This window comes from Engraulis encrasicolus, chromosome 8 (assembly GCF_034702125.1).
Source record: "Engraulis encrasicolus isolate BLACKSEA-1 chromosome 8, IST_EnEncr_1.0, whole genome shotgun sequence".
Lineage (NCBI taxonomy): Eukaryota > Metazoa > Chordata > Actinopteri > Clupeiformes > Engraulidae > Engraulis > Engraulis encrasicolus.
The window spans coordinates 56,631,262-56,646,964 of record NC_085864.1 but is presented as its reverse complement, the minus strand read 5'-3'; positions in this window follow the sequence as shown (position 1 = coordinate 56,646,964).

Here is a 15,703-nt window from a genome sequence, read left to right as displayed (position 1 = left end):
AAGTAGCAGAGAGATGGGTTACTTCAAAACTGACAGAGCATATGACAAAGGGTATGTTACTCTCCATCCAATGCAATTTGGGTTTAGGAAATCCCATTCGGGGATTTCCGGTGACGTCATGTGCAGGGCATGAGCTGACAGCAGAGCTCCGTCCATTTGATCATTAAAATCCTAACTAATCGACAAAAAACTTGGCAAAAACAACTATTTCGAAAGAATGGCATCATCATCTAAAGGTAAAGGACCGAGAAAGGGCGAAATTGCGAAGGAAGAAAGTGGAAATATGAAACAAGCTCAAGTTCTTGGGCCTGGCTTGGACGCTGAGTCACGAGTGCTAGCTGAGCTGGAAAAGATGCGAGCCGAAAACCGAAAGGGTCAAGAACAAATCAAAGCATCGCTTGCCGAAATAAAATCATCAATGGAGGAACTAAAAGGTGAAGTAAAATCCCTAGATACACGAACGACAGAGGTGGAAGATCGCGTGGGTGAGATTGAGGACAATGGGATGAGGTATGAAAGGGCATTGAAATACCTGTTACACCGAGATATGGATCTAACGGCGCGGTGCGAAGACTTGCAAAATAGACTCAGACGCAATAACCTAAGAATATATCGAGTGCCTGAGGGAAGTGAAGGTGCAGACACTAGGGAGTTTGTAAAGGAGCTGTTGAAATCAGTCATTGACCCCATGCCTGAAGGGAACTTGCAAATTGAGAGGGCACACCGAGCGCTCACAGCCAAACCAAAAGAAGCCGACGACCCTCCAAGGTCCATTATAGTGATATTCGTGGATCACTCGGAGAAGGAAGCCATCCTCAGGCAAGCATGGAAACAACAGAAAATTCTTTACGGCGAAGAACAGATTTACTTTGATCATGACTACTCCCCAGAGCTGCAAAAGAAAAAAATGGAGATGAGAAAGGTGATTAAGAGTTTAAAACAAAAAGGTATCAAAGCCAAATGCGTCTTCCCAGCACAGCTAAAAATACTGTTTGATTCGGGTGAAAAGACTTTCGCGACGATCACAGAGGCCCTACCAACACTCAAAGAGCTTAATATCCACCCTAAGATCGACGAACGTGAAAAGATGGAGAGGGAGATGGCCAGGTCTACTTGGAAACGCACAGAGGAGGGAGGTGAAAAGACTAAACCGATGATGACGCGCGCGGATATGCATGCCTTCTTTGCCAAGGACGAGTGAACTTTTTGAACACATGCCAAGTTTACATTGCAGGAGAAAGTAGGCTTTTTTATAGCCGAATTATTAGGATAAAGACTATTCTCTATAATATTGGATGGAACTCTGCTGAAGGGCGCAGCGAATGATCCACGAGCTGGACGACGACAGCGCCGACACACGGTGTGTGATTCCCACGGGGGAGTGGTCACCATCCTTCGCCCAGGGGCTTGTTTTCTTATTAGTCCATGGGCCAGGCACCATTATGAGACTATGGGAAGTCAGTTGGGTATTTGGAAATCTACAGTTTACTACTGTGTTTTTTTCATTGTTTTTCTTTATATTTATGTTTTGTCTTTCACCTTGAGTTCAATGCTATGCAAAAATATGCCTATTTTTTTCTCTCTCCTCATGTTTATATCTTGGAAGTTAGGAATGTTGGGGATGGAAAAGCAGAATTATATATTAACATGGACAGTTTAATTTGTGTTACTTACAACGTTAAGGGTCTAGGCAGTCCAATTAAGAGAAAAAAGATATTAAGCCAGCTTAAAAAACTACACTGCTCAATAGCAATGATACAGGAGACTCATATGTCAGAAAAAGAACACTTAAAATTGAAAAGAGAATGGGTGGGCCAGGTATTCAGTTCTTCCTTTGAGAGTAGTAGGAAGAGGGGAGTGGCTATTCTTGTTAATAAGTCAGTTTACTTCAGCCATATACAGACTATTACAGACAAGGAGGGGAGATATGTGATGGTAAAAGGGACTATTGGTGGTACAAAAATAACCTTGTTAAATCTTTATGCCCCCAATGAAGACAGCAGAGATTTTTTTCAAAAATATTGGAGCATTAGTAGCAGATAAAGCAGAGGGTATTATTTTAATAGGAGGAGACTGCAACTGTGTCCTGAGAGAAAATATTGATAGACTCCCAGCAACGGTGGGTCCAGCATCCAAAAAATCTACTACTCTACAAGCAATGATGCATGAGTTGGGTCTAATTGATGTATGGAGATATCTACATCCTAGAGAGAAAGATTTTACTTTCATGTCTTATGTACATGGGAGTTACTCTAGATTAGATATGTTTTTGATATCTGGGACAGAACTTTACAGGACCAGCGACTGCAACATTGAACCTATCACAATTTCAGATCATGCACCTGTAACTTTAAAAATAAGCATGGGGCCCCGCAAGCAGTTTAAGTACTGGAGATTGAATGTTTCTTTGTTGAGTAATGAGCTCATTAAGGAGGAAATTAAAAAAGAGTTATTAGATTACATGGCATTAAATGACAATGGGTCTGTATCCCCCTCTACTTTGTGGGAGGGAGCTAAAGTAGTGATGAGGGGTAAAATCATTGCTATTTCCTCAAGGCTGAAGAAAGAAAGGCTATCAGAACAAAACAAACTGGAGAAAGAAATCAAGGATTTAGAGTCAGAACATAAACAGACAAACAACCCACAGGTTTTGGGAATACTAAAAGAGACTAGACAAAAAACTGGATGACCTGTTAACTTTTAAAACTGAAGGAGCATTGCGATTTATAAACAGGAAATATTATGAAATGGGAAACAGAGCCAGTCGCCTGCTGGCTTTTCAATTGAGGAAAGAACAGTCTAACAGGACTGTACATAAGATATCATGTCCACATCTAGGTAGGAGTCTAACACAGCCTAATGAGATCGCTGAGGCATTCGCTACCTACTATAAAAAGCTATATGAAGAAGAGAGGGACCCACATAAGGAAGACAAAGTTAAACATTTCCTCAAGTTGATTAAACTCAATACATTAACACCATCAGAATCTGAAGTAATATCATCTCCAATTACAGATGAGGAAATTAAAGAGAGCATTCTTAAGCTTAAAAATAACAAATCACCAGGAACAGATGGTTTCCCAGGAGAATACTATAAAACGTTTGTAAACAAATTAATACCATTGCTGAACAGAGTGTATAACTATGCCTTGAGAGAAGGAGACCCACCTCACTCATGGTCAGAAGCAGTAATCAGTGTAATTCATAAAGAAAATAAAGACCCTACACAATGTATGTCATACCGCCCAAAGATTTAAAAATTCTAACCTCAATCATTGCAAAGAGAATACAAAAATATATACATAAACTTGTGAAGCCAGATCAAACGGGATTTATTACTAACAGACAAGGAGTGGACAATGTTAGAAAGGCACTCAATTTACAAGCAGTTGCAGTCAGTAGAGATGTTCCATCAATGCTTCTGAGTTTAGATGCAGAGAAGGCTTTTGACAGATTGGACCTCTTTTTCCTCCAACAGACACTCAGAAATATGGGCTTTAATGAAACTTTTATTAAATGGATTAAAATGTTCTATAAAAACCCCATATCTAGAGTCAGAGTCAATGGACACTGTTCACATTTCTTCCCATTGGGACGTGGAACACGACAGGGAGACTCTTTGTCTCCCTCTCTCTTTGCGCTAAGTATTAAACCTCTGGCGGAGTTGATAAGAACCAATTCACATATTCAAGGTATAAGGGATGAAGGAAATATTCAGCACAAGATTTCATTGTTTGCTGATGATATACTTGTGTTTATAGAAAATCCTATCACTTCTATTCCAGCACTCATGGATAGCCTCAACGCCTATGGTAGTGTGTCGGGTTACAAAGTTAATACAGATAAATCTGAAGCCATGATGATAGTAGGTAGCTGGCCAACTCAACTAGATAACCTGGTCTCTTTTAAGAGGTCCCAGCAGGGATTCAGATATCTTGGGATTCGTTTAACACCAAAGCCTTCACAATTATATAATGCAAACTACAACAAATTGATAAAAGAAATAAATATAGATTTAAGTAGATGGGAAATGTTGCCTTTGTCTCTATTTGGTAGGGTTGAATCAGTAAGGATGAATGTTCTGCCAAGGTTCCTGTTCTTATTTCAGTCGCTACCCATTATAGTTCCTCAGTCCACATTTAGAATGCTTGAAAAACGTATATCAAAATTCATCTGGCAAAATAAGAGACCAAGAGTCAGGTTGAAAGTATTGATGTCATCCAAGCAAAAAGGCGGTCTGGGTCTACCTAATTTAAAATTGTATTACTGGGCAGCCCAACTTAGAGCAATGGTAGCTTGGATAGCCAGAGGTGAAATGGGTTGGGTGTCTATTGAGCAGAGTTCTCTGCCAGGAATTGCACTAGATACACTACCCTTCCTCAGTCAACAGTCACAAAAGAAAATCAAAGTAAAGAACATGTATACTAAATACACCCTTAAGGTTTGGAATACGATTCAAAGACACCTAAAAGGAAAGGCATCTTTGTCAAGAGCCATGCCCATTGTAGGAAATATAGAATTTCTCCCATCTCTAGTTGACATAAGGTGGGCTGAGAAAGGCCTACGAGTAATCAACCAGCTACTAGATGGGCAGGTGGTCAAGACTTTTTCACAAATTAAGGATAAATTTGATCTGCCCCAAACCGATTTTTATAGATATCTCCAAATTAGGAACTACATAACAAAATATCCAGATTGGGACATACTCAAGGAAGACCCCAATAGCATTGAAGCGCATTTTGCATATATACTGGAACACCGTATCATAATAAAACACCAAGTGTCTCAAATATACCAAAAACTAACAACAGATATGTCAGATAACACGTTACACATAAAAGGACAATGGGAGCTGGAACTTAATACAATAATTGAAAATGATGAATGGGAGGATATATGTTCTAAATGTCATAGAGGGGTGGGAAGTCAATTATGGAAAGAGTTTGATTGGAAAGTAAAGGTGAGATTCTTTAGAACTCCACTTCAGGTTAGTATCTTCAACATTGGGGGTAATAATACATGCTGGAGAAACTGTGGGATGGTAGGTGACCATACCCACATTTTTTGGGACTGTCCCAAGATACAGCCATACTGGAGAGACATTAAGACAGAACTGGAGAAGATACTGCACATGGACATACCGTTTGATCCTGTATTTATTTTGCTGGAAAAAACAACAGAACAAAACTTTTCCAAAGACCTGTGTTATATTTTGCATGTCCTACTAATGATCGCAAGAAAAATGATCACAATGCATTGGATGCAGCCTGAGCCTCCTACAGTGGCTCAATGGAGACTGAGGTGCAACCAAGTCCAACTGATGGAAAATATGACTGCCATCCTTCAGCTAAAATTACCCCTATTCCTTAGGAGATGGACACCTGTCATTCTTTATATGGGTTAAGCATATAGTTACATAAGACATACATAATTTTAAGCTAGCAATCAAGGTGAACCCCCGCCCCCCTTTTATTTTTATTTCATTATGTATTATCATTTTTTATTTTTATGTATTTTCATTTTCTTTTCTTTTATATATGTGTTTTTATGCATATTATTGTTTTAGTATTGTTTGTTTGTTTGGGTGTGATATGTTTGTTTATGTGGTTGTGATTGCCTCTAAGTTCTCTGTTGGCAATAAAGTTCAAAAAAAGAAAAAAAAGGAAATCCCATTCAACAGAGAGCGCATTTCTTGACTTGAAACGTGCTTTTGACACAATCAACCATGACCTGCTTATTGCAAAATTAACATATTTCAACTTCTCAAACAGCGCCCTCTGCTGGATGAAGTTTTACTTATCAGACAGAAAACAGGCAGTTCAAATTGATGACTCATTGTCACAGGGTTCCTCATTCCACCCCAGGGTTCCATTCCAGGCCCTGTTTTATTTAGTTTATATGTCAATGACCTACCTGATGTCTGTAGAACTGTAAACATACAACTATATGCTGATGATACTGTATTATACTGTCATGCAAACTAAAGCAAGATGCTGCTGCAAGACTCTCAGCAGCCATGGTGCCAGTGTCCCATTGGCTCCAAACCTGTTGCCTACATCTGAATACAAAAAAAGACTGTATGTATGTATTTTTCACGCCGACCAGCAGTCCATCAGCCGCAACCATCAGTTGTGGTAGATAGAGAAAAACTTGATGTGGTTGATCATTTTAAATATCATGGGGTAACCTTTGATTATTTTTGAAACAGCATGTTACAAAAGTAACACACAAAGTGAAAGCGAGTTTGTCTAATTTTAAACACATCAGACCTTTTCTACCCATGGAGAGTTTTATGCATGCCATGATATTTAGTCATATTTTTAACTGTTACACAACATGGTCACACACATCAGAGAACACTCTAAAACTAATTAAGTCTCTCTTCAAGAGATCACTTAAAGTTCTTGATAAAAAGCCCATATGTCACCACTAAGGCAACATTGTCAATAAATATCAAATACTGGACTTTGATAGCTACCAGTTGTTTCTTGATGTCTGTCTCATTTTTAAGGTTATGAATAGGCTATCTCCTCCACCATTAAGAGACTTAATTAAGAAAAAAACTTCATGAGTGAACACAAGAGCCCAGGCAAAGGGGGACTGTGAAGTTAAATGGCGAGAACTAAATTCATCCAAATGGAGTTGTCCATTAGAGGAGAAAAAGTCCTGGAATACTCTGCCAGCTAACATCAGACAGTGTGTCAACTTTAACACCTTCAAAGTCAATCTAAAAAATGTGGCTGAAAACTAATCAGACATGCACCCATTAATTATTAGAATTAACATTTGTTTTACTGTTTTATTACATTTAAATGTATTTTTGATTTTTACTTGTATTTTTATTTTTACTTTTGGAATTTTTCATGTACCCGTTTGTGTTGGGTGTAAATGTCCTCTGTCATGCAGTAGGCTAGTTCATTTTCTTGTTATGTGTTTTAGTGTGAGTAGGCTACCTAGGACAACAGATGAAATTTAGCATCTATGATAATTCTGACATTTTTATATTGAAGCTCTCAAGCTGATATATTGATTAATATGCATTGTCCTATCCAAATAAAGTTGATAAAGGTTGGAGCAGGCGTCACCCAACAGTTTTTCTGTTCTTTTAAGGATGCTGACAAAATTATTGTAAAACTGAAAAATGAGACAAGGTCGCACTGAGGAAGGCAGAACGCTGAAACGTGTCTGTGTAATAAAGAAACCTATGCATGGTGCGACCTTTTTTAATTTTTTACCTATCCAAATAAACAATTGAAATGAAGGCAAATATAGAACACTTGATAGATACACACAAGGTGCCTTCCTCAGCTACCTTACCAAACACTCTCAACCTTCTTAAAAAGTGTAAACGTTGGTTGATTCGTGCACAGAGTCAACATGTTGTCCCCATTTTAACGGGGAGTCAATACCCTAAATATTTGTATGTAGAGACCTGCTCCACTACCTCCCCATTCAGTGTCACCACCTCATGGTTACCTGTAGACCTGAGGTCAAAGATCATTTCTTTTGTTTTGCTCACATTTAAAATATTTTTGATTTGCACCACAACACAGCCCTGTCTATCACTGACTGATATACAGAGGCGTCCGAGTCACATGTCAATAGGCTCAGAATGACAGTGTCATCTGAAAATGTAATTATGTGATTGTTCGTGTGGTGTTTTTCTGCATTCGTTGGTGTACAGTGTGAATAATAACGGAGAACTCACGCAAATTAACGCAAAAATATGTTAATGTAAAATAGTTATAACAAAAGCAAAACAATAAAATAGTAATCAGAGGTTTATTGTTCACTGTAAATGTTAGAACGCAATATACTGAATAAATAATATCAACAGATTAATCTGTGAGTCAGTGCTCCTGGTTAGAGCTCTAGTACTGTAGGGAAAAAATGGTTGATATTAGTTATTCAGCAAATGAAACAGGTAATGTTTTCCCATATTGATACCAGAATGGACAATTTCAGTCCAGCCTACAAACTACCCAAGGCTCGATGACTACTCTTGGTGACCATGTATCACACCTTGAACAAAGACTCAGCTGCAACGAGGATAGCTTGACTGAGCTGCAAAATCATCAATTACCTGTGAGATAAACTGGAGGATCGCTTTCTGCATGTTCCGGGAAAAAGCTGAGGGTCAGAACATCCGCGTCTTCTTATCCCTACTACTGGGGAACTTTACCTGTGATTGAGCATGCCCACCGTTCTCCCACCACGCCTCCGACAAATGCTGATCCAAAACGAAGACCAAGTCCACTGAGACTGATAATGGTAAAACTTCTCAGTCTTCATGATAAACAGCTGATCCTGCCGCTCGCTCGAGAGAAAACTGAGCTCATCTATCAAAACACCAAGGTCCTCATCTACCCCGACAGCCATAGTGTAGGAACGGAAAGCATTCGACGACATTGTGCGTAAAAGCATTGGAAAACTCTCTTCTGTGGTTCGGCCCTACTTGAGACATGGACACAATTTATTGATGCAATCTTTTACTATTTTCCTCAGAAGTAGGGCGGCTACCTTTTTCCACCCAGCCTATTTTTCTATTGGATATACTGGACATGAACATTTTTCTTTTCTTTCTCTCTCTCTCTCTTTTCACCGAATGCATCACACTTGCCAGAGGTGACAATCCCAGTGTCTTTATGTTGGACAGTTCTCTCTTCGAGTTATGGCCTGATTTTCTGTGATTTTCTTTGAAGTGAAGTCAAATGCTTCCCATGTAGCGAAATTACTGGTGTTTATTTCCTTTTCCTCTTTTATTTGCTATTAGACAACACCCGTTGATGTGACTGTTGAAACAATAATCTAAAAAGTTGTTGAACGTCTTATGCTTTGTGTTGTCTATCATTTTGGTTTCGTGGCCCATTATGTTGGTATTTGTGTGTGTGTGTGTGTGTGTGTGTGTGTGTGTGTGTGTGTGTGTGTGTGTGTGTGTGTGTGTGTGTGTGTGTGTGTGTGTGTGTGTGTGTGTGTGTGTGTGTGCGAGTGCGTGTTCTCTTCCTCCCCATCTGTACACCAACACAGCTCACTCTTTTTCATTATCCCTGAATAGACAACATGGGTAAAGGCCTATTTATAATCCATCTAAATATTAGAAGTCTTGCACATAAGGTAGGTCTGGGCGATATGAGAAAATCTTAGATTTCGATTATTTCTCCCCAAAATTTTCGATTCGATTTAAATTTTAATCACGATATGAATAAAATCACATAAAAAAATATTTTTTTTAAATCCCGGGGGAGGGGAGCATGAAGGGCAGACATACACAAGTTTATATTGTATATAGCCTACAGGAGGAAAATGAGAAATATATGCCTAGAGCAAATATCTTTAACCACAAGAGGGGAATAACTGTCTTAAACAAATATCCTTAACAAGACTAAAGGTGCGATTGCCTATAGCAGGGGTAGCCTACTCAGTCCCGAGTCCCCCAGTTTTTCCAAATTCCTCCCAATAACACACTCACACCCACAGCAGGTATTTAGTTTCCATTGACAGGATGGGAGAAAAAACTCTCTCATACAGGGCCTCTATTTTCCTGGAGCACTGTGGGGTGATGTGCCTGCCTTGTTCTCATTGCCACCCTGCAGTATTATTTTTTTTAAATGACATAAGATTATCTGTTAGCCTTTATTTGCAGACTGCATTCATAAAGATGTTTTTCTTAGTGGTAAAACCAATAAGCCTGATGATAGCGCTCTTCAAACAAATGTTGCTTATTATTACTTTGTTTATGCAGCTCTCACATGCATAATGAGAATCAGGTGCAATAATATGGACCCAGCAAAGAGGAGGACACCTCAGGTTTTGTCAACAAGAAAATGGGACATTTGATGCAATTTTGATTAAATGCAACAGCCATTAATAAATCGTCCAGTTGCTCATAACTTTGTTTGTAGTCTTAAGAGGGGCTTAGCATTCCAAACGAACTATTTGGGGACTGTTTAAAGGCGTGAAAATCACCATCAAGCAATTCGTTTTTAAAGTACCACTAGTTAGCTGCCAGCAGAGCTCAAACACAATTTCCCTTCATTTCTGTTAGCAACTAACTAGTAGCTACAGCTACTGTGCTAAACCAATTCAAAATCCTAACACACTGTTCGCAATCAAATGTGGGCCATTACTTTCAAAAACGAGGCATAGAGAACTTTGTAAATAATTTATTTACAGGCTCTGATACCGTCCTTCCCTTGTAGTCTACTTTACACTCTCTGATGATACCCTCGCAATCACTACTGTCTGGATCCTGCAGTGACTAGCAAAGAGGGAGAATCAGACTGAGAGGGTGGGGCATGGCACGCTTCTTCCTAGCGCCTGGGTCGCGATTTCAAAATAAGAGTACGCAGCGCGATTGGACACACACAAAAAAGTTTTTTGAATGCGCATCGAACGTTTTATTTATAATCGTAGAAAATTTTGACATCGCGATTAAAATTGAAATCGAAAAATCGTCCAGGCCTAACATAAGGTCGATCTCTTGAGGTCCTGGCTTGTGTATAATAATCCAAGTGTCATCACCAGGGGCGATTTTAGCTTATGATCTTCAGGTGGGCCGGGCCCCTGGTGCTGACAGTGGTACCTGACAGAAGTACCTGACAGAGTAAGCGTTTCATTTCTATTTCAGATTTGAGATTTTGTTTTCAAAAGGCTTTCAATTTTAAATAACAGTTCACTCAATGAAGGACTACCCACAAGTCATGACATTACATTTCCCCACACAAAATCTAACTTACATTAGGCCTATCTAGATAGGTAATCCTTGTGATTGGTAGCCTACTGTGTGTCATATATGCACTCTAATGGTTGGCATAGTTCTTATGTGATTCGGAGGAAAGAAAAAGAGAGAGGAAAATATTATAAAGTATAAAGTATTATACAGAGTAGATACAAAGCCAGATGACAATGAAGCTTTTTTTGTCAAAACATGATAGCCTAGGCAGCTAGTTAGGGCAGCTCTACAGGTACAGTAATTTGAACAGGAAGCTTTCATCATTTGGCAGCATAATGGCTAAATGCCATTTCACCTTGTATGGATTTTACCCTTGGCACAACAAGTAGAAAAGACACTGAAGAACTAAGACTCCTAATTGGATGATATTACTGTAGCATATCTGCGATATATTTAGGGCTAGGCCATTGAGTGACTTAAAAATAATCAGAAGAGTTTTCCCTCTCATGTGCGCTCCTTGCACCGCAAATCACAGTTCCAATCGGTAGCTCAATAGATAAATAGCCTATTCATCGTGGGTTTTTAAAATCTGACATCTCCTTCTCAAGCAAACATAAAAATAACAATGAAAACATCCCTGCCCAAAGTCATGCGATTATGGGAATCTCGCAACAAGGTGCGCGCTCCCTGTCACTAAATGGACAGTAGAAACGGCATGGGCACCAAATTCACTCCTGCTCGTTCCGAGCCAGTATGTTCCAATAAGAGCAAAGTAAGGTCCAACCTTTACACTTCCCAATCATTAAAATCAGTAGGCTATTAAGTTGGAGAGCCCGCATTCTCACATCATAATTAGGCCTACAGCATCACCAAAATATGGATATACGACCTCATTTGGGCTAACCTCGACTATCGATGTAATGGTGACTCGCAGTATAATTTTCAGCCGAGATTTGCCCGCGGTTCGCTAGTCCAACGCAATTGCTGAAGCATGTTTCATTCCATCGAGTCACAACTTCTAAACGCTGCCAGGCAGATATATAAGTTTGACTGTCCTGATTGTAGCGTAGGCTATTAGTAACAACCCATATTTAGCACTATGTCCTCATCATTTGTCCTCTGATTTTTTCTGATACGTTTGCAAAAGAAATGGCATGGTTTCCACAGGGTGATGCGCATTGTATTCCATCCGTATTTTGAATCCCCTTTCTGTTATCTTGCTACCTCAAGCTTTTGTGATTCTGACTGACTCACCTTGTCTTGCATGAAGTGGTCAACAGAGAGCCCCATAAGGGCGGGTTATACTTCCTTTCAGTGCCACAGAGTGAGCTTGTCGCAGCCATGATGCAGTTAATTTTGGTTTATGCCCTGTTTTAAAGCACGGTCTGCGCGATGTCATTCCACGTTCAAACTGCCTTCAATACAAAGAGTAACCTAGACGTGTCGGATGTTTTTTTAGCTTCACAGACTCGGCGACAATGAAAATGAAACATTAAATCTTTATATCATATGCATGTTTGATCGCACTGGCAGCCACCGTGGTAGTTTGGAACAAAGAAGTGGCTCATTTGTCGAGGACAAGCGGAATGTTTCCTCGACCTCGGAAACACTGTTCAACTGTCAAAATAACTTCAGTGTCGTAACTTGCAAGCGCACGTGTTGTCTTTGGTTCGTGTAAATAAATGAAACGACAAAGCACGGGCAACTTATTTAATGAAGAGCTCACAGTCCGTAGGCCGACGAAGGTAGAACAAAGAAGTAGCTTGTTCTCGACTCGAGGACAGAGCAGGCTGGTCGAGAGAACCAATCAGACCTATTTTCGCCCCTCACGCCGTCGCGACACAATTTTGGGGAGGTGCCCCAGAGTACCTGCGTGATGGGGGGGGCTTCACTCCGTTAAGAAGCCGTCCCACTACCTGCCTACTAGACCTTGTGCCCACGAACCTTCTTCAAGACATTGCCCAAACAGTGGTCCCAGCAATCACATCCATCATGAACTCCTCACTCTCCTCCGGCACTGTCCCCTCCGCCTTCAAACAAGCAAGGGTGACACCACTACTGAAGAAGCCTACACTGAACCCTGCTCATGTCGAAAACTACAGACCTGTCTCACTGCTTCCCTTCCTATCCAAGACGCTAGAAAGGGCAGTTGCAAAGCAAGTCACCAACTTCCTAAACCAGAACGGATTACTTGACCCAAAACAATCTGGTTTCAGAAGTGGACATTCAACTGAAACTGCGTTACTCTCAGTGACTGAAGCTCTAAGGACTGCAAGAACGGAAGGACTATCCTCGGTCCTCATACTACTAGACCTGTCTGCAGCCTTTGACACAGTCAACCACAAGATCCTCCTGAGGATACTCACAGCCATGGGAATCACAGGCGTTGTCCACTCACGGTTCAATTCCTACCTCTCTGGACGCACCTTCAGTGTGTCATGGCAAGGGAAGCTGTCTACGACTCACACCCTCTCCACAGGCGTACCCCAAGGATCAGTGCTGGGACCCCTTCTGTTTGCAATATACACCTCCTCCCTGGGACGTGTCATTCAAACACATGGGTTCTCCTACCACTGCTATGCTGTAGATGTACCTGTCGTTCCGTCCAGAGGACACCACGGTTTCGGAACGCATCTCTGCCTGCCTCACCGATTTGTCAACATGGATGAAGGACCACCACCTACAGCTGAACCTGGCCAAGACAGAGCTCCTGGTGATCCCAGCTAAAGAGCCGCTCAGTCACAACATCAACCTCAAGATAGGCTCCACCATCGTGACTCCAAACAAAGTCGCCAAAAACCTTGGCGTCATGATTGATGATGAGCTGTCATGCTCCAACTACATCAACTCGGTCACCCGGACCTGTCGAATCCAGATGTCCAACGTACGGAATATCAGACCTGTGCTGACACAATATTCTACACAATGACTGGTCCAGGCCACGGTCCTGTCCCGCGTTGACTACTGCAACTCACTCATGACAGGTCTACCTGCTTGTGCGCTAAAGCCTCTGCAGATGATCCAGAATGCGGCGGCACGCTTGATATTCAATCAACCCAAAATGACCCATGTTACTCCTCTATTTATTGAGTTGCACTGGTTACCGATCGCCGCCCGGATCAAGCACAAGGCATTGACCCTTGCCTACAAAACCATCACAGGAACGGCCCCAGCTTATCTGAAGGACCTACTAACGCCTTATGTTACTGGAAGAGATCTGCGCTCATCCAGCACAAGCCGTCTGGCTCTGCCATCCAGTCGCTCTAGGTACTCCCAGTCAAGATTGTTCTCCGTTGTGGTACCCAAGTGGTGGAACAGTCTCCCAGAGGCAGCAAGACTAAGCACCTCTCTTGCAGCCTTCAAGAAACAACTAAAGACATTCCTCTTTCGAGAGAATCTACTAGACTAATGATTGAACTGGCCTTGCCCCAGGGCAGAATCCTGACATGATGTTTAGTTTAGTTTAGTTTGTGAGTGTGTGTTTGTGTGTGTGTGTTCTCGTTATTTCCTCTTTATTTAAAAAAACAAAAAAAACAAAAACTAACCCCTCTTTGTAATTGCACTTGTTGTTCTGTATATCTCCTGTGTTCTTTGTATTTGCTTGTGATGTTGGCTTGATTATGTCCTCTTCTGAAAGTCGCTTTGGTTATAAAGCGTCTGCCAAATGCAATGTAATGTAATGTAATGTAACTGCGCGGCTCACTGCATCACGACGCAGGGATGCTGATCTCGAGGCATAAACCACCCTTACACCGGCGAAAGTAAAATTGTGCGTCGCAAGGCACCACCTCACAAGATCTTACCCACCGCTACCTATGTTAAGCATATTTCACGGATATCCACAACCTACTAGTGGACGTTTTTAATGGTCTTTCATGGCAACACTTTTTTTTAACCAACGCTTACAAAATGAATTATGTCAGTTATGATGACAATCAATGTTATCATCATAGTCCGCACATAGCACTGTAGCCTACACCGCCTTATTGTGTGTAGTGTGTGCTCCATACCTTCTCATCACAAGAATATGCGCCGATTTGGGTTCTGCCTCGGCTGCATGATAAATCCAGAAACTACTTTCACAAAAATCATAACTGAACACAACTCTGGCGGCAGGCAGTTGGATGAAGATGCAAACCAATCAGAAGAGGTGTAGCAGACTCGTCACAAGACCTTTCTTGAAGCTCATACACAGGGTTGCCAGACGGGGCAGTACCAGCAGAATATTGCGCAGGGGCAAAGCGATTCATTCCCATTCACAAATAATATTTTAAAAGGCTCCTGAGCTAGTGGGGCCGAGCAAAGTCACAGTGGGGCCGTGGCCCCACTAAAAATAGCCTAAACTCACCCCTGGTCATCACACTGTCTGAGACATAGCTGAACAATGACATTCCAGATAAGGAAGTAAAACTGGATGGTTATGTTCTGCACAGAGCTGACAGAGGTTCCCGAGGCGGGGGCGTTGCTACCTATGTCTCAACTTTACTTTCTGATATTGTAATCCCAAATGAAAAACCAGTTCACTTTGAATGTCTTTTTGTTAAAGTTATTTTTCACACTAATAAGCAACTGATTATAGGGAATATATACCTCCAAACTTTGTGGCCGAGTCAATACAGTCGGTAACACTATCAATTCAGTATGCATCTCAAATGAGATGAGATTCTTGGGGAATTTAATATTAACTTGCTTGACCGCTCATCACTAAATAATCAACATTATTTTATTTCTGAACCTACGCAGGTTGACCATAGATCTAAGTCCCTACTGGACTGGATCCTGGTCACTCATTCCATCATATTGACATATTGAGTCATATTGACTCTGGTGTTTCGTCAGACTGCTTTAGTGACCACATTCCGGGTTAGCACCCAAACATCCCTTTCATGGTACATCCCTTTCACAGCTTCCTCTTGCATCCACAGTTAATCCTATTGGATGTGGCTCGTCCTTCTTGGTGGTATGCATACATCACCTTGGATACCGTGCCTCTTGATAAATCACAAAGACTTGCTGTCTCGGTCAAAGATG